Genomic DNA, 17,619 nt, shown 5'->3' on the forward strand with positions numbered 1-17,619 from the left:
TGAGCTGTCTTACTATAAAAGTCATGCTTCTACTTAAGAAAAAAGTAACTCCTAAGGGTTTATGTAACTACATGTGAAATTATTTCTTAAAAATAAATTTTAAAGAGAATATCTATTTTGTGCAGCAGGTAACATTATCTCAGATAAAACATTAGTTTGGGGTATTATTTTTTTCTAATATGAAAATGGTATTAATATGAGAAGCACTTAGAATGTCAATAAAACAATTGCAACTTTTTATTTTTGCAGTTACAAAGTGGTGTTCAGTTAAGAGAACAATAATTCATATGGGATGCATCAGAGACAATTGAAGATGGTAAAACTACCATCCCTATATAAAATTGATATTTGCTGTGCACCAACAAGAACCTACTTTACATTTCTTTGCCAATTTATTAATACAACTCGCATAATACATGAGGCAAAATTAGTATCTATTGAAAATACCACCAGGGCAGGGCTAGCTAAAGACACATTTGGTAGTATGTTAACTATATAGAAAAAGGCACTATACAGTTTATAACCAAGTCTTGTACAGCTTTACAGTTCTTTTTTCTTTAGAAAGAGTTGTGCACAGGGAGGTTGAACGCTTTTAGACAAGCAGGAAACTAGAATCAACTTACTTATTATTATCATCTTCAACTTCCTTCTCTTTCTAATCCTTCTTTTCCGCCTTGATGGCTATCTTTTTTGCTCCGTGTTTTTTCTTTATCTTAGCAGCCTTCTTTTCATAAAGGTTCTTGTCATCTGCTGAAATGCTGTTCCATGTTTCTGCCAGTTCCTTTGCAACATTGCCAATGGGTATGCTGGGATATTCTCTTTTGATTTGGAAGAACAGGAGAAAAACTGAAGGCAGCCTTTTGTATGCATTGGGATCCTTGAGCTTCTTTTTTGTTTCTCCTTTAGGAGGAATATAGGTTTTCATTTCTCTGTTATAAAGGCCTTGTCTACCTTTACTATGCCTTCAACATTTTCTTTTTCAACTGACTTGGTCTTCCATCTCTCTGAGCACTTTTTGGAAAACTCTGAGAAGGTGACTGGGTACTTGTGCTCCTTCTGGCAAGTTTGCCCAAAGAATGCATATGATGGTGCTTTGTGGTCTCTTAGGGCATCCTTTCCCATGTTTAGTTATTTTCCCCCCCTGAGTCTCAAAGTCATCCAACGCCCGTCTGGCTCTCCCTTGCCCTCATGCTGTCTTTATGGAGGTCATTTTGTTGCAATGGCTTTCAATTTAGGATATGATTTTAACAGTGACGTAGTATTAAGTAATAGAAGGCTGATGTAAGATACTGCTTATTATTTTTTAATTTTGAGAAAATGTGGCATTTTAGTTATATTTTCCCTAGCCTATATTCTGTATTTACATGCATAATTAATGCATAGTTCAGAAAGATTAGTTTAAAAAATGTTAAGTATATAAATAATTACAGTTTTCTTTTGCTATCCTATGGGCGTGCCTGATAGCTCAGTTGGTAAAGAATCCACCTGCGATGCAGGAGACCCAAGTTTTATTCTTGGGTTGGGAAGATCCACTGGAGAACGGATAGGCTACCCACTCCAGTATTCGTGGGCCTCCCTGGTGGCTCAGCTGGTGAAGAATCTGCCTGCAATGCGGGAGACCTGGGTTTGATCCCTGGGTTGGGAAGATCCCCTGGAGAAGGGAAAAGCTACCCACTCCAGTATTCTGGCCTGGAGAATTCCATAGACTCTACAGACCATGGGGTTGCAGAGTCAGACACGATTGAGCAACTTTCACTTTCTACTATCCAATAGTAGAATGTTCCTATGAAATCTCTCATAAGCAGAAAGAATGTAGATTGAAGACTCAGTTACCTTAGTTAGTTCACATCTTGTTAACTGAAGCACAAAGTAAATTGAGATAAAGCCCAGATGCTCACTGACAGTTAAAAGCTATGCTGGCTTGATGCTGGGATGCTAGTGTAGTTCCTTAGGAAGGAACTTGGTGGTGCTACTCTTGTTGCTCAGTGTGCACACTGCTGAACTCAGTTCAGTTCAGTTCAGTCGCTCAGTTGTGTCCGACTCTTTGTGACCCCATGAACCGCAGCACGCCAGGCCTCCCTGTCCATCACCAACTGCCCGAGTCTACCCAAACCCATGTCCAATGAGTCAGTGATGCCATCCAACCATCTCGTCCTCTGTCGTCCCCTTCTCCTCCTGCCCTCAGTCTTTCCCAGCATCAGTGTCTTTTCAAATGAGTCAGCTCTTTGCATCAGGTGGCCAAAGTATTGAAGTTTCAGCTTCAATATCAGTCCTTCCAATGAACACCTAGGACTGATCTCCTTTAGGATGGACTGGTTGATCTCCTTGCAGTCTAAGGGACTATCAAGAGTCTTCTCCAACACCACAGTTCAAAAGCATCAATTTTCAGCGCTCAGCTTTCTTTATAGTCCAACTCTCACTTCCATACATGACTACTGGAAAACATAACCTTGACTAGACTGACCTTTGTTGACAAAGCAATGTCTCTGCTTTTTAATATGCTGTCTAGATTGATCATAACTTTCCTTCCAAGGAGTAAGCGTCTTTTAATTTCATGGCTGCAGTCACCATCTGCAGTGGTTTTGGAGCCCCCTAAAAATAAAGTCAGCTACTGTTTCCACTGTTTCTCCCTCTATTTGCCATGAAGTGATGGGACCAAATGCCATGATCTTAGTTTTCTGAATGTTGAGCTTTAAGCCAACTTTTTCACTCTCTTTCACTTTCATCAAGAGGCCTTTTAGTTCTTCCTCACTATTTGCCGTAAGGGTGGTGTCATCTGCATATCTGAGGTTATTGATGTTTCTCCCAGCAGTCTTGATTCCAGCTTGTGCTTCTTCCAGCCCAGTGTTTCTCATGATGTACTCTGCAGATAAGTTAAATAAGCAGGGTGACAATATACAGCCTTGACGTACTCCTTTCCCTATTTAGAACCAGTCTGTTGTTCCATGTCCAGTTCTAACTGTTGCTTCCTGACGAGCATACAGATTTCTCAAGAGGCAGGTCAGGTGGTCTGGTGTTCCCATTTCTTGAAGAATTTTCCACAGTTTGTGGTGATCCTCACAGTCAAAGGCTTTGGCATAGTCAAGAAAGCAGAAATAGATGTTTTTCTGGAACTCTCTTGCTTTTTCAATAATCCAGCGGATGTTGGCAATTTGATCTCTGGTTTCTCTGCCTTTTCTAAAACCAGCTTGAACATCTGGAAATTCATGGTTCACGTATTGCTGAAGCCTGGCTTGGAGAATTTTGAGCATTACTTTACTAGCGTTTGAGATGAGTGCAATTGTGCAGTAGTTTGGGCATTCTTTGGCATTGCCTTCCTTTGGGATTGGAATGAAAACTGACCTTTTCCAGTCCTGTGGCCACTGCTGAGTTTTCCAAATTTGCTGGCATATTGAGTGCAGCACTTTCACAGCATCATCTTTCAGGATTTGAAATAGCTCAACTGGAATTCCATCACATCTTCTGAAGATGGCAATGAGGGTGACCAAAGAGATACCTTAACCAAAAGCAGTGAGTAGATCTTGGCTGGATACTGGTTTTAAAAAATCAATAAAAGACCTTTAGGGGACAATTAAGGAGGTTTAGGTTTGGAAATGATAGGTGATGTTAGGAAATAATTGCCAAATTTCAAAGAGTCAAAATTATATGAGCATGAAACGAGTATGTCATTATCTTTAGGTGAATGCATTCTGAAATATTTAGGGGTAAATTGTTTTATATTTGCAACTTATTTTCACATGATTCAGCAAGAGTTATTTTTATACATGTAAAGATAAAGTTAGCAAAATATTAACAATTATTCAGTATAGTTGGTGGGCATCCTAGTATTCTTTTCATTTTTCTGTGCTTTAAAACTAGTCACAAATGAAGTTGAGGGGGAAAGATCTATTATCATCAAAATCTAGTGGTCAGTTTTTCACATTCTTGATAGGGAAACATTCAGATCCTATATAGCTCTTGATTAGATACAAACATGAAACATACTAATCATTTATGATATGTTCTAGCCAGACATGTGTACCTTAAAATTATCTAGCCTTTAGGTCAACCTTCCTTCTTACAGTAGTAGGAAATAATGTGGTCGTCTAAAGAATACCATAAAGAATCAAAAATTTACAAGATTGGATGTTCTGTAGGACAGTGGCCCCGGTCTTTCAACAAATTGGTGTTAGGACAAATGGGACTCTTTTAGATTAACAGAGATGTAAGATCCATAATCAGAATCAACACTTGTTTCTAGATTGAACCCTCATTTAGGCAGACAAGTGGCAAAGGACATTTTTGAGACAACTGGAAGATTGAATCTAGATTAAGTATTAGATAAAATGAAAATATGTTCAAAAGGTAAAGATTGTTAACTGAAGAAACATATTGCAAACCAATATGTACAGAGTAGTCTCACTTTGATAAAGAAATACATATATGTGCATATGTGTGGATTAAGTTGTAGAAGGATGCCCATTCAAACATTACTGTATAATCTCTGGATGGTGGTAATATACTGTTGTGTTTTTTTTCTTATTTTTGTTTAGCTATATTTAAAATTTTCTACAATGTTCATATTACTGCTTTTGTCATTTTTTAAAAAGGTTTGGAAAGATAAGTGCCTCACTGGTTGCAACATTAATAGGGTTAGCAACACTTCCTTATTAATAGACTATCTTCAAGGTATATGTGCGACCAAGATGCTTTACAAGTTTCGGTCCTGATGTTTATATGAGTTTTGGGACATATTCCTCCTGGAACTGGTATGTCCACTGTATTTCAAAATACCTTTAACATTCTTGTTGGAAAGACAAGCTAAAAATCTTAAAAATACAGATAAATAGTGGATGGCTATATTTTGAACAATGGCCAAGAGCATATAGGAAAAAGCAAATAATTTGTTACAATGAGATTCCAGCTTCAGGAGGTTATTTCCCCCACAAGAGCCTCCTCTTGTACAAAAAAGTGGCTGCATTGTATATGGCAGAAAAATTCTATACTGGAAGCCATCTTCAGTCCCCAGACCTGCCATTTGTTTTGTTTTTTAAGTGGAAGAAAAAAATAGAGAAACTTAATTTGAGACATGTTTTGGGAAAAAACAAATACATACAGGTGGAAAACAATGTAGTTAGCCATAGGATTTTAAAATTTTGGACATGTTTGAGGTCATTATTTCATAGATCAGAACTAGAAAGTGTAACATAGAGTGAATAAGAAAAATGAGAAGACTGCTTTCTGACATAACCTGCGAGGTAATACCAAAGTCCTGTGTACACATTTGTTACTAAGTAATGGTAATTGAAGTAATTTAATGCATTTATCTTGAATGATAGTGTGATATTCTTATTAATCAAAATACACAACTTCATTTAGTTCCTTTCTCTAGGACTCAAAAAGACCATAAAAGCAAGCAAGCAAGCATGCAGTTCTCTTATGACTTGAGATTAAATAGCAGTAGAAGTGCCTCCCCTTACCCTACCCAACCCCTGCTGCCAACACATACACACCCTTCACGGTCTTCTTAAACTTTGCCGAGAAATATGGTACATGTCTAACCTGGGTGTACCTATCTCAGCTTCTATGTGAAGGGTTTTGAAAAGTAAACTAGAGCTTGGAAAACCCAGGGCAATAGTTTATCTGTCGTAGCTTAAGGGTGACACAGTTCAACTTGATTTGAAAGTATCACGGTTACTTTTATATATATGTGTATATATATGTATGTATGTATGTATATGTGTATATATATATATATGTGTGTGTGTGTGTATATATATATAATTTTGGGCTTCCCTGGTGGCTTAGCTAGTTAGGAAGCTGCATGCAGTGTGGGAGACCCAGTTTTGATCCCTAGGTCAGGAAGATCCCTGGAGAAGGGAGTGGCTATCCATTCAGGTATTCTTGCCTGGAGAATTGCATGGACAGAGGAGCCTGGTGGGCTACACAGTCCATGGGGTTGCAAAGAGTTGGGCGCAACATTTTCATTTTTAATATATAATTTTCTTTCTTTATGACTGTGCTGGGTCTTTATTGCTTTGCTTGGGCTTTCTCTCTGCAGTCAGTGGGGGCTACTCTTCATTGTGGTACAAAGGCTTCTCTTTGTGGTGGTTCCTCTTGTTACGGAGGACAGGCTCTAGGCGCACAGGCTTCAGTAGTTGTAGCATGCTGGCTCAGTAGTTGTGGCGAGGCATATGGAATCTTCTGGGACCAAGGATCAAACCCACGTTCCCTGCATTGGCAGACAGATTCTTATCCACTGTACCACCAGGGAAGTCTGTGAACTGTGAACAGTTACTCTCAAGAAGTACTTTCCCAACTCAGAAATACTGCCCCTTCTTTCTTGTAGTTAACTCTATATAAAAGTATTTAGATTAAGCTTTGATTTTTCATTCAGAGATGGCTCAATTCTTCATTGTTTGCTGCTACTTTGACTTCAAGTGCTTTTTCTTGAGTTCCTCATTTTTGTTAAGTTTCCCTGGTGGCTCAGATGGTAAAGTGTCTGCCTACAATGAGGGAGACCCAGGTTTGGTCCCTGAGTCGGGAAGATCCCCTGGAGAAGGAAATGGCAACCCACTCCAGTACTCTTGCTTGGAAAATCCCATGGACGGAGGAGCCTGGTAGGCTACAGTCCACAGGGTCACAAAGAGTTGGACACGTCTGAGTGACTTCACTTTATTTTTGTTAGTCTGCTTTCTAATAACATTCACTATACTAACTGTGCTAACATTCACTATACTAACCTTTGGAAGGACTGATGCTGAAGCTGAAACTCTAATACTTTGGCCACCTGATGTGAAGAACTGACTCATTGGAAAAGACCCTGATGATGGGAAAGATTGAAGGCAGGAGAAGGGGACGACAGAGGACGAGATGGTTGGATGGCGTCACTGATTTGATGGACTTGAGTTTGAGCAAGCTCTGGGAGTTGGTGAAGGACAGGGAAGCCTGGCGTGCTGCAGCCCATGGGGTCACAGAGTCGGACATGACTGAGCAACTGAATTGATATTAACTCTGTGCCTTTCATTTAAGATCTATAATTGCTTTATAAAAGTTAATTAAATCTTAGAAACCCCCGGACTTATGAGAGCTTTAATAGAGAAATTTACTTCTAAAGGTAGAGTCCAGTGATTTCTGGCAATTTCAGATAAAGACTGTAAGGAAGATAACTTTCACCTCACTGAAGGACGTGACTAAAGGAAAAAAAATCATTGTAGAGCAGTTCTGCATAGCTTTCCTATTAACTAGATTCTTTAGTCCATTGGAAAGGGGAGATGACTAAGGAATATGAGGTCTGTTCCATTCCTGCATCCAAAGTGACCCAGAAAGTTCTCTCCCCTCATTCAAGGGTTGATGACACTGCTGAGATTGATGCCTTTTGTTCCCAGACCAAATTGTTTTTTATAGCCCACCCCCTGCCAGCACTTTCCAAAGTGCCACTGCCATCAGCTCCAGAGGGAGCCCCTTCCTCAGGCTTCCTGGCCAGCAGCTGCACTGTGATGGCAGGGAGCTCGGAATGGGAGGAGAAAGCAGCTTGCAGACAAATGGGCAGCTAATCCGACCAACAGCCCATCACTAGAACCATAAAAAAATTCCTTTTTTCTCCCCACTTGCCTCATCTGCATTTCTTGGCTGAGGTGGCGATGGAATGCTCCTTGGGAAAGTTATGGTTTCACATGGTCTATCAAGCAACCTCAAATTTCTCCCCTTTTTTCTTTCTCAAACAACTCTGCTTAGTTAGCCTGGTATTGTCAAATCACTACAGACCTTACAGGTAGTAAAAGAACAATAAGGGAATAGTAGAAACAACTTTGTGCCAATGAGATTGACAAATTAGATAAAGTCCTTAAAAGACACAGCTACCAACAGTGTCTCAATCTAAATGAGAATTTCTGGATCCTTCTTTAAACTTTCTGTCATTGTTTGGCTCTCTCAGTGTTCAACTTTAGTTTAGAAGCAGCCCTACTGAACTTAATAAGCATTCTCAACTGTTCTACTAAGATCCAGTTGTTTTTCACCACAAGTTTTCTACTTTGGAGATAGGGTAAAGCTATTTTATTAGAATAAAATTTTTAAAATTTTATATGAACATCTCAGGGATTAATCTTATTTTAATCAGGATTATAAAATTCTGATCCTTCTGGGTGGCCTTTATGTTAGGGCCAGAATGACAACCTCACTGGTCTTTATATAGTTTTCCTAGTCCTTGACAATGTGAGAATATTTCAAGGTGTCTTTAACATATATATGTGATTAGAGCCTCTTGTACCATAAAATGGTTAGCCACGGACCCATATAAAACAGTCAGTCTACAATGAGGTTGAAGCTTTGGAAACATCACATCCTTTTCAGTGGTACTTGCTTTTATAGTGTCATTTAGCAAATGGACTGTGAAGAATTAGTCATGCCAAACTTCTAACCATCCGATGTCTAGCTGCAGAATAAACATCCCCGATGAAAATTTTTAGATTTTAAAGCTTTAGTCTTTCTTTTCAAAGTTTCAATTAGAATAAAATACTATATCTACTAGGACCCCCAAGTTCTCGTTTAACTTGTTTGCACCTTTCAGAGATACAAGATCAGTACTTAACGTGCTACACATAAGTAGCACACCATTATGAGTTCCTTCATGCCTCTCAGGGGTGGTTTGAGAAAATGGAATCTTTGAAGCCACTGTAGTCTTTGTGGTGAGAAACATAATATGCTAAATTAAATAAAAATGTGATGCCGTTAGGCACATTAATGAAATCACATTGTTATAGTCCTCTTTCTGTTATGCATATTGTAGGTCCCAGTCTGAACACCATATTATATGTAGGAAACCAGACCCTCTGTTTAGCTTCCTGTGGGTCTGGATGCCCTCAACCTGTCCTTGGCTCTTCAGTAGTTACCTGGGTCTGAGGCCTGACTCTGGGATCTCCTATGCCATCTGAGCTGGCCTTTTCACTGGATTCCATGCCCTTGTATCTTCTTAGAATACTTTTCTTCCTTTTTAAGATCCATCTTTTTAACTAGCCTTTTGATCGTTTACCTTTATCAGTGAGTTTGGTATTCCTGACTATTACATAAGCCGCTATAAAGATTTTGATATGCCAGTTATATCTTAATATGATTTTTTAAAAGATTTTGAAATTCTGAAACACATTGCAGAGTAAGAGTTAAAATCAGTGTGCCAGCGTGTTTTCTTCCTATTCTAATTGATCAGGGGAACCTGAGTTGAATGTACACATCGCCCATATAGAAAACAGGTTTCCTACTCCATGAGTAGTTGTTTGAAATTAAATTTCACTGCGTTGTGACAGAAAATACTGAGTACCTAGTGTATATGTAATATGCTATAAAAATATTTTATAGTTGTTAATCTGGCGTTCAGAGCTCCCACAGACTGGTCGGTGTTTATCTTTCAAAACATGTCTCCCCAGAACCTGCCTTACGGTTGCTGCTCTAGCTACAGTCATCTGTTTGCTCACATTGCTCATTACTCACTTTGTTCATTTGCTAAAGCCATTCTCTTCCTTTACTCTGCTCTCCTATATCACGATACTGGAGATTCTCCTGTTCTTTTTTTTTTTTTTTTTTCTCCTGTTCTTTTAGGCTTGTACGATTCCTACCCTAGGAGACAATTTCCTATAACTTTGCTCTAATGCGTGCTTGTCTCATGTGCATACGAACTACTCATGCTTAATTGCTGACTTATCTGGCACGTAATAATATACTTTGATATAATGTGCTGGACATAATGGTGAAATAATTTAGCATTTGGCCTTTATAAACAGCAAAGCAGTTTTATATCATAACTCCATTATGACTTCCTAGCTCTGTGACTGTGGGAAAAATTACTTAACCTCTCTGAGTCTGCTTCCTCATCTCTCTACTGGGGCTAATGATAATACCTACATTGAAAGTGAAAGTGTTAGTTGCTCAGTCGTGTGTGACTCTTTGTGATCACATGGACTGTAGCCTGCCAGGCTCCTCTGTCCACGGGATTCTCCAGGCAAGAATACTGGAGGGGGTTGCCATTTCCTTCTCCAGAGGATCTTCCTGATCCAGGGATCGAACCTGGGTCTCCTGCATGCAATACCTACCTTACCAGGATTGTTTTAAGGATTAAATGTGATAATATATGTAAAATTACCTAACAGTGCCTCGTGATGCCGAGTAAGCACTCAGTTAAAGTTAGCTATTATTTTTTACCTTGTCTTTTTTTTTTTTAAACTTATGTGTGGACTATGTTCCCATCATTAATGGAAGGATTACTATCTATTGTTACCTATTATGTGCTAAGCACTTTGACTTATGTTATCCTATTTAATTTTTACAACAATCTTGAGGTTAAAGTGATTTGATATATAGGCCATATCTGGGAATTATTAGAGCCCGGGTTTTGAACTTAATTATATTTGCCTCTAAAACCTTTTTATTATTTAATGGTGCTTTTTCATAGACATGGGAAACTTCTTATTTGTCTCATAGGGTGAACCACGTGTGTGTACAAACCAAGTTCATTTATTTAATGGATTTATTGTGTATAAATAAATGAAGTGGAACTTGGGGTTTTACTCCATTTATGCTATCGCTTTTTGTGGCCAACAGTCCTATGTTCTCTTCCTCCTTTACTCAGAAAGTGCTTCCAAATTCCTTTTCATTCTCTGTAATACTTAAGGCACCAGTACCTTTATTTACACTTAACCACTGCATGCTCTTGTTTATCTGCTTAAAACAAAAACCTTTGCTAATTAATTTTAAACCTCCTAATCCAATCCCTTTATTTATAATCGAAGCAAACAAGGCTCAGAATAGCTAAGAGACCTGCCCAAGGTCACACATGAAGCTAATGGCTGGTGATCCAGGTTCCTGGCTCATACCCAGAGTGCTATTCATTATACCAAGAGCCTCTGGAGAAGAACCACTTGAAAATATTATCGTCATAAGCAGTTAAAAACCTCCACCTGCTGTCTTATTTGTGGTAGTAATTTAATAGTAAATCCTTGTAAAATATAATGTACAAAGAAGCTTCCGTCTGCACAGAATTCAAATTAGTAAAATCTAATCATAAGACTCTATGTACATGAAGAACATCTGACTGTTGCTATTTTATAGGCTATCTGTTTCTAGAAACCAGAAGGTATTCTAATTTATTCTGTATGGCAATTGGTATGGGACATCTTATGAAGACCAGAACTGTCAGAATAGAGAAATTTAGAGGCTAGAAATAAAATTTTAGAATTTGAAAAAAAAATTCATGAAAATCTAATCAAATTCCCTTCTTTTTTATAGTAAAGATTTTGAAACAGAGAAAGTGGCATAGCTTTACAGTAAAATCTGTGGCAAAATTAGCATCACTTTTCTCACAATACTGAATTACCTCTCTTGGTTACCTCAAAATTAAATTGTGTTGATTGTCATAGAAAATTGCAGGAATAAATCCTTTTGGGAAAAATGTAAGACAACCTTCATGCAACTAAAATTAAACATTACCTTAATCTCTTTTGGAACACAAACCCCATTATTATTCAGGCAACTTCATTGCAAGTGCAGATTTTCTTGGCTTTTTGATAGTCCTTATGTATTACTGGTAGAATTGATTTTTCACCAGAAATATCAGAATTCAGAAAAAGAGAAAATGGAATTATTTCAGCTAAACAAGAACTTTGAAAATCTCCTGATGTGATGTATTCCAAAGTGGCCTCAATTTTTCAGCAACTTCTGAACGTGGAGAGGAATCAGAATGGGAATCATCTCTAAGAGAATCAACAATTCTTTTCTAACGTCTTAGCCCTAGAGACAACAAAAATGTCTGGCTGTTCATTAGAACTTTAACAAAAATTTCATCCTTGCTATCTTCTTTAGGTTGTGGAGTGAGTAGGTATACCTATTGGAGCCCAGAATTTGAGAGAAATTTTGTATTATTGTTAATTTTTAAAGAAAATTTCATTCTTCCCAGTTTGTGCTCCTATAGATTCCTGCCTGTTTTTTTTTTTTCCCCTCTCACACCATGCCACCCAGTCTGGATATGAGAAATCAGGATGAGAAGATGACAGTCAGCATATGACACAAGGGGGAAATGCATCCATACCCTCAGCTCAGCCCTATCCTTCAAACTCTGGAGATTGTTTAGAGTCAACCCCAGGACACTGGTGAATGTGGGAAGCTCTTGAGGGGCAAGAGATGGGAGGGTGCCAGGGGCCTGAAAGATCGTATGGAGCTCCCTGCCAAGCTGGCCTAGGATTAACCCGTGGTTTCCCAGCCAGAGCTAATCCAGCTGTCTTGCTTTCCTGGGGTCTCTCGTCTTAATCTATGAAATTGACCAACTGAGTTTGACCGTGACTGGCTTTGTTTTGCAAAACAAAATTGGTAAGGCAGGCCTCACGCTGACTGACTGAATGGTGTCATCAGCCCAATTCAAGGGGTGCCACAAAAGCAAGGAAATGAAACTTCAATTTCCTCCTCATGTTAAATGATAGTTTATCATACCAATTATGACCCTTATGCAGCTCAGGGTAAAGTATTTTATTGCCTTTTTTTTTCCCGCAAATAGCCATAAACCACTCTCTCCTTCCACTTTTTCCTCTAACCCCTGCCCCCAACAACACACCTGATTAAGGCTCATTGGAAAGGACTGCTCTCTGTTGTCAAAGGACAGACAACCCAAACGTCCTTTCTTAACCCTACCAACCTGTCACGATTTTATCTTGATTCTAGGAAGTACAAGATATGTTTTAAGGCAAAACAGAAACAAGCCAACAACCAGGGTGGGAGGAAGTCTATCTGGCTTCAGAGTACCTTTTTAATGTTCAGTTCCTCTCACTAGGATGAGCTCTCTTCAGTTCTGGGCCAGGCAGAGATGGCTTGCTTTCATCTCTATGTTCCTACTGTCCCAAATAAAAGTATACACTTTTATTTGACTGTTTATCACACCACATTATTATGGGCACAGGTGTGCTTTCCTTTTTGATCAGGAAGAACTGTGTCCCTTCTTGTTTACCTCCTAGACAGGCACCTGGCACAGTCCATAGAAGACATTCAATGAGTGAACAGATTGATGGAGGCTCCCCACAAAGATTAGGTCATCTATTTCCCTACCTGCCAGCAAATCTGTACCTATCTATTCCTAAAATCAAAAAGAGGTTCAGTTGCTGAGGTTACTCACTGGGCACGTGTAGACAACAATGGGAGAGGTGTGGTGTTTCTTTGGACTTGGACCTGTGCCCTCTTCCCTTCATTTCCTACTCCTTTTAGGAAATCTCATTTACTCCCATGGCTTCAGTATTGGTGACTCCAAAATTTGCATTTCCTTCTCAGAGTTCTTCTCTAGTTTATTTAGCCATTTCCCCCAGACTTAATAGCCAATTGCCTGCTTAATATTTCCACTTGAATGTCTCAGAAAAAATGTAAAGTTAATGTGTTTGAAATGGAACTCTTGATCTGCATCTTCCCATTATCCCTAACCTGGTCCTCATTTTGCCTGTGTCTGTAAATGGCACCACCTGCCACTCAGTTACTAAAGCTAGGAAACTGAAGGTCATCCTAGATCCTTCTTTCACCCATCACATCCAGTCCATCAGCAACTTTTATTGGTGCTACCTCTTTTGTCTGTACTGTCCATGTTTCTTCTTGCCTCTGTTCACTTTATCCCTGCCTTAGTCTACTTCACTATCAGCTCTTGCCTGGCTTAATACAACTGCCTCCTTGTCTTCAGGCTTCCACCCTTGACCATCTCTGTTTCATTTTCCATACAATAGCCAGCATGAGTTTTCTTACAAGGTAGATAGGAGCCTATCACACCCTAACTTAAAATCTTTCAATGGCTTTCAATTTCTCTGGAACAAAATTCAAACATTTTACTGTGACCAGCTGGGTCTTGGATGATCTGGACCCTGCTTACTTTTCTAAGTTCATCTCATGTCACCACATGCAAAGCATTCTCCAGTTATATCAAACTTTTTATCAGTTCTTGGAATTTCCCAAGCTCTTTTCTGCTTTGGGCCTTGCTGCTTGTTAATGCTTCTCTCTGAAATATGTTTTCTTAAAGCTCTTACAATTAATTCCTTTGGGTATGAGTTTAAATGTCAACTTCACAGAGCTCTGACCAGTTTTTCTTAAAATGTTGCTGCCGTATTGTAAGAGCCCTACGATTTCCGTCATGACACTTAATCTCAATCTGTAATAGCCTATTTTTTTTAACTTATTCATTGTATGTGTCATCCATGAAAATGCTAGTTCCATGAAGGCAGAGACTTTGTCAGTGTCATGAACTTCTTTATCCCTCGCATTAGTGCTATGCCTATAACAGAGTATGTGACCAAGAAATGTTTATTGAATGCATGAAGTGAGTTATAAATAGCACTATATGATTGTCATCAAACAGTACACTTTCTGGAATGAAAGGAGGCACAATTACAATTATACTTGGAATAGCAGGTATAAACTATGAGACAATAGAAAGAGCACTGGATTTCTAGAGATGTCAGCATTCAAGGTGACTCTGATTTTGTGTGCTTCAATATTTTTATTTAGGTGAAGCCAATTTAAGGTGAATATGAAGGAGAGGAGAAGGGGTACGTACCATGAAGGTTAATGTAGCTGGGAGAATAGGCTGACCTTTTCCTTTGCCTTGGGCTCAAGTGATAATGGTATGTTTGAGAACCTCAAATGTTCTCTTTCATTCTCTTTAGACTTAACATTTTCTTTTTAAATATCACATACCATATACAGGGGCTTCCCAGGTGGCACTAATGATAATCTGCCTGCCAAAGCAGGAGATACAAGAGGCACAGTTTCAATCCCTGGGTTGGGAAGACCCTCTGGAGTAGAGGCAACACACTCCAGTCTTCTTGCCTGGATAATGTACAGAGGAGCCTGGCAGGCTATTCCATGAAACTGTCAAGAGTCATACATGACTGAGTGACTGAGCACACACATACCATATGCAAGCTCTCCCCCCATCAGTTAACCTGTCTAAAGTTACTGCCCAGCTGATTGGTCCTGAGAGTAGTTTGGACCACTAACCCCAACTCCAAGAGCAGAGGACCTAGAAATTGATTACATTTGAAATTAGAAGACCTGAGGTCTATCCTCAGCTTGACATTCAACTAGGCAAATGACCTTGGGCAAATTTCTTTCCTCTTCTGTGAAGTGAGAGGTTTACAGGAGATGACTGCTAAGGTCTCTTTCATCTCTGAAATTCCATGTCCCATACAAATCACCCACCAAAGGCAGAGTGTCATGAGAGGCTGGCAGAGGCACCAAGAGGGGTAACAAGGCCCTACTTCCAAAGAGGAGACTTGACAGCTCTATCACTGAGGCATAGAAAAGTACATAATGTCTAGATATCATAGGCGGTAAAATTTAGTTTGTGTCAAATACAAGGCAGGCAATTTCAAAGAGCAGATAGACCTTAAAGACGAAAATGGTTTTAACTGAGATATGGAAGTTGCATGGAAATGGTATATACAAGAATTGTCATAACCTAGTCTAGCTGGAACTGAGGAAACAAGGGATAAAATTGAAAAAGCAAAATAGGCGTTACCTCTGGGAAGGGTGGTAAGCCGGCAGGAGAAGGGAGTGTAGGTATTACTATTACTCACTTTTTGGTCTGTGTATTTCTAAATTTTTTGGATTTTCATGAGATTATGTTCATGGAAATTTTTTTTTTCAATACTTACAATAAGATTGTGTCAAATTTAGGAGACTTGAGATGTCAAGCCAGAGAATTGGGACTGTATTTACTAGGATAGTGGTCCCCAACCTTTCTGGCAACAAGGACTGGTTTTGTGGAAGAGTTTTTCCATGGATTGTGGGTGGGGTGGATGGTTTCAGGGTGATTCAAGTACATTACATTTATTGTGTACTTTATTATTATTATTACATCAGCCCCACCTGAGATCATCAGGCATTAGCCCAGAGGCTGGAGACCTCTGCTCTAGGACATTGGTGGTTTTCTTTTTAAGTCAGGTTATGATGAAGGTAGTGTCTTAGTAAGAAAGTATGATAGCATTGTGTTGGGTAGAGAGTTGAGCACAATATCAGTTATTGAGTTAGCACAAAATTCAGGTGCAATATGAAAAGTTGAGCAGAGGGAGAAGTCGAGGATGACACATTAGTAAGCCTTGGTCACTCAAAGTGTCGTTAGGTTACTGATGGAAGTGGAGGACTCATTTCTGTCACTCAAATAGAAATGGCTTGTGGAATATTAGAGCTGTGGTGCCTGGAGCTTGCACAGAAATGGAGATTTTGGAATCATCAGCACAGAAATAAAACTGGGATTTTAAAGTAGCTAAATGCTTCACAGGTGAGAACAGAGAAGGAAGCGTGTCCTGACTGTCAGTTACATGTTCTGGTCCCTGCACTGCCTACAGGCCCCTAGGACAGGAGGATCTTGTTGATTGAGGTTCTGGCTGAAGTGGAGGGGTTAGAAATGAACTTGAGCCATGGAGAAACGCAAGTGGGGCCTTATGGGACAATCAAAGTTCTGTGACAGCCAAGAATAGGTAGATTCTTCAGATACTTGAGGGCAAAGGTGAAGGCAGTTGGGGTTTAAGAAGTGTATCTGGCTTACATCCTACCTACCTCCTCACCAAAACCCAAAGCTGGTGCATTTGAATAAGGTCAAGGAAAAAATAATGTAAGAGAGAACTAGTGAAAAACTGAAGTAATTCAGTTGTTCAGGTTGGATAAAAGGAATGCTTGAAGGCCTGAATCCATGACGAGGGGTCCTAGAAGATTTGGTAGACTTAAAACACAGCAGTGCTGATTCAGGTTAGGCATGTGGCAAATGTCCTGATAGGCACTTTATCCTAGTAAGGAAGTATTAGCTTCTCCCTCTATCCCTGATGGTCTTTGAAAACAGAGTGTAAGATGTGCTCCTCTTCACTAGGCCTTTGATTGGGAGCTCTCTTGTTAAGAAGCAGATAGCTGAATCAAGTGATCTCTTATAGATTGCCAAGAAATGGCAAGGGACCATCTCACCATCCCCTAGACCTGTCATAGGTATACTCTGGTACCTGGGAATCGAAGGGGAATGTGTACCACCTTTGCCTTACCCACATCCCACCCATCCCCTACCGTATTCCACCTCACTTACCCACTGCCTACCTCCTCCCTCCCTGACCAAATGCAGTCTGAGGCTTCCCAGAGCCTTGGCCTGATTTCCTCAATGCTTTCATTGGTCATCATACATTCATTTTTTGATAAAAAGGGCAGCCTGGCAGGGTGGGCAGAACACCAGCCATGGAGAGTGTTCAGGGCCTTGGAATCTAATGTTCAGCTATCTCACTTGATGATACTGGGGGTTGGGAGGCAGGGGGAACTTTCCTCCTCCAAACCTAACTTTCCTCCTGTGGTGTGTGTGTGCTCACTCGGTTGTATCGACTCTTTGTGACTCCATAGACTGCAGCCTGCCAGGCTTCTCTGTCCATGGGATTTTGCAGGCAAGAATACTGGAGCAGGTTTCCATTTTCTTCTCCAGGGGATCTTCCTGATGCAAGGATCGAACCCGGGTTTCTTGCATCTCCACTTTGGCAGGCAGGTTCTTTACCACTGTGTCACCTGGGAGTCCCTATCTCCTGTGGTAGGGAATGCAGTAGAATTAGAAGGATGTAGAGCACTAGTCTCACCCAAAGGTCTTTAACTTCTTCTAGA

The 17,619-nt window shown here is 39.8% G+C and overlaps 1 pseudogene; it reads right to left on the bottom strand.

The window, feature by feature from the left end:
- Window positions 1-122: 122 nt before the first annotated feature.
- Window positions 123-14,124, bottom strand: LOC112587057 (annotated as a pseudogene).
- Window positions 14,125-17,619: the final 3,495 nt, after the last annotated feature.

Source organism: Bubalus bubalis, chromosome 9 (assembly GCF_019923935.1).
Source record: "Bubalus bubalis isolate 160015118507 breed Murrah chromosome 9, NDDB_SH_1, whole genome shotgun sequence".
Classification (NCBI taxonomy): domain Eukaryota; kingdom Metazoa; phylum Chordata; class Mammalia; order Artiodactyla; family Bovidae; genus Bubalus; species Bubalus bubalis.